We start from the raw sequence: 2,500 nt of genomic DNA on the forward strand, positions 1-2,500 counted from the left end.
CCGCTGGCCCCCGCCGCCGGCCGGCGTCCGCGTGCCGGTCAGAGCGCGGGCGGCGGCGCGCGGGAAGGGGGGGGCTGCCGGCGCGGGGTGTGACGAGCCCCGCCGGCCGAGCCCGCTCGAGCCGGAGGAGGAAGCGGCGACCGGCGGCGGCGCCGACGCCGCGGGGCCGGCAGGTGCGAGCGGCGAGAGAGAGAGGGCCTTCGGGGTCGGGGGGGGGCGGCTCCCCCGGCCCTCCCCGCACCGGGGCGGGCTGCTGCGGAGCAGCCCGCCCTGCCGTCCGGCCGGCCGCGCAGGGCGAGGCCTCCGGGCGTTCCGGGCCGGCGCGCGGCGCCGTGCGGCGCGGCGGCACCCCCGCCTCGCCTCCCCTCCCCTGCGGGGGAGCCGGAGGCGCGGACGGGCGCCGCCGCCGCCGCCTTCGGCGGGCGAGGCCCCCGCCGGGTCGCGCCCCGCGCCAGCGGGCGGCCCGAGCCACGGCTCTCCTCCCGGGCGCAGCGCCGGGCTACTGAGGGAAACCCCGGGCCCCGGGAAGGAGGCCGAGGTGATGGCGGCGGATGTCGGGCGCGCCCCCGCGGGCGGACGCTCCCCCGAGGGCGGCAGCGGGGGAGGCACCCCCGCGGGGCCTGCAGGTCGTTTCCCTCGCCCCAGGGCCAGGTACCTAGCGTCCGCGCTTCCGCGGCCCTCCCTCGGCGAGCCCGGGGGCCGAAGGCCGCGGAGCCGGGCGGAGGTTTAAAGACGCGGGCGGCTCGGCGCGGCCCGCGGGTTCGGCCGGGCGGTGGCGCCTCGAGGGGCGGGAGTTGCTCCCCGAAGCCCCCCGTGCGGACGCCGCCGCCCGCGCTCGTCCCGCGGGCGGCCGTGCCGTGCCGGGGAGGGGGTCCCGCTGCCCCCCCCTCTCCGCGGTCCGGTCTCGGCGGAGAGACCGCGGCGGGGTAGCCGGCCGTGGCCGGCCTGCCTGCCTCGCAACGGGCGACCCCGGCGGGAGCGCGGGCTCTCCGCCGGGGCGGCGAGTCCCCGCGGCGGGGGCTCGCCGGGCGGCCGCCGGGCCGCCGCGCCTCCGTCGCGGCGCCGCGGCGCGCTGCGCTCCGCTCCTTCCCAGCCCCGGCGAGCTGCTCGGCGGTGTCCCGCCGCTAGCCGCCGGCGAGGGCGGCACCCCCCCCGTCCGAGCGGCGGCGTCGCCGCTCGGCGTGTCGGTCGGCCGGAGGGCGCCCGCCGCCGGCCGCGCGGCTGTCCCGGCCCGGGCCCCGCCCGTCGCTTCCCCGCCGCCCTTCCCGGGCCGTGCCGGGCGGTCGGTCGGGCGGTCGGGGGCGTCCCACTCCCGGTCTCCGCGTGGAAACGGGGAGAGCGGGCGCCGCCCCCGGCTTAGCGCCGTCCGCCTTCCGCCCGGCGCGTGCCCGCGGAAGGGGCCGAGGCGAGAAGCGGCGGCGGCGGCGCCGGGAGGGCGGCCGCCGCGGCGCGGCGGCGGGCGCCGTCCGGCGGTTCCGCGGGCGGTGCGTCGCCGTCTCGGGCTCCGGCGGTTGCCGCCTCCGGCGCGGCGGCGTAGCTGCGGAGGTGCCGTCGGGGCGAGCCGTGGGTTGGGGCTAGGCGGCTGTCGTAGCGCGGCGTGGTTGTCGCGGAGGCGCGCGCGGGGCCGGCGGGGCGCCCCGCTGCCGCCCGTCGCCGTCGTCGTCGGCGGCAGCAGCCTCCGTGTCCCGAGCGAGGCGGGCAGGCGGGGCGCGGCCGTGCGCGCCGCCGCCTCCTCCGTGCGGAGCCCGGGCCGAGCCCGGGCGCCTGGGCCGGCTCCGAAGCGAGGGCAAGGTGCGTTTCCCAGGTCGGTCGGGAGCGCGGGCTCCCCGTCCTTGCCGTTCGGGGTTTTCCGTTCCGTTCCCCCTTCCTCTCCCCCCCTCCTCCTCAGTGTGCTCGTACGGTCAGGCGAGGCGAGGCCTCTCGCCGCGTCGCGCCGCGTCGCGCCCCCTCCGCGCGGGCGGAGGGGGGCGGTGGGGCGGTCGGGCGGTGGGCCGTCCTCAGAGAGGGGCCGCTCTCGGGGAGCGGTCCCGGTCCCCCCGCGCGCGCGGGGCGGTGCCGAAAAGCAGACAACTCTTAGCGGTGGATCACTCGGCTCGTGCGTCGATGAAGAACGCAGCTAGCTGCGAGAATTAATGTGAATTGCAGGACACATTGATCATCGACACTTCGAACGCACTTGCGGCCCCGGGTTCCTCCCGGGGCTACGCCTGTCTGAGCGTCGCTTGACGATCAATCGCCGCCTGGGCCGCCGCCCCTGGGCGGGCGGCAGGCGCAGCGGCGCGGCTGGGGCGGCTCGCAGGCCCGCGCGCGGCGGCCCCCGGGCCCGGGGAGCGGTTCCCCGCGGCCCGGCGTCGTCGGCCGAGGCGAAGGGCCTTCGTCCCCCTAAATCGAGACTCGGGGAGCGCGCCGAAGCTCCCCGCTCCCGGGGCGCCCGCTGGGCGGAGCTCGTCCCGCCGTGGCCGCCGGGGTTGGCCGGGCCGGTCGGTCGGTCGGTCCCGGC

General features: G+C 81.4%; 1 non-coding gene across 1 annotated transcript; it reads left to right on the forward strand.

Annotated features, from left to right (window-relative positions):
• Positions 1 to 2,068: 2,068 nt before the first annotated feature.
• LOC143173695 (5.8S ribosomal RNA) lies at positions 2,069 to 2,221 on the forward strand. Its single transcript, XR_012997701.1, has one exon. It is a non-coding gene; the product is annotated as a 5.8S ribosomal RNA (ribosomal RNA).
• Positions 2,222 to 2,500: the final 279 nt, after the last annotated feature.

This window comes from Aptenodytes patagonicus, unplaced genomic scaffold (assembly GCF_965638725.1).
Source record: "Aptenodytes patagonicus unplaced genomic scaffold, bAptPat1.pri.cur scaffold_186, whole genome shotgun sequence".
Classification (NCBI taxonomy): Eukaryota; Metazoa; Chordata; class Aves; order Sphenisciformes; family Spheniscidae; genus Aptenodytes; species Aptenodytes patagonicus.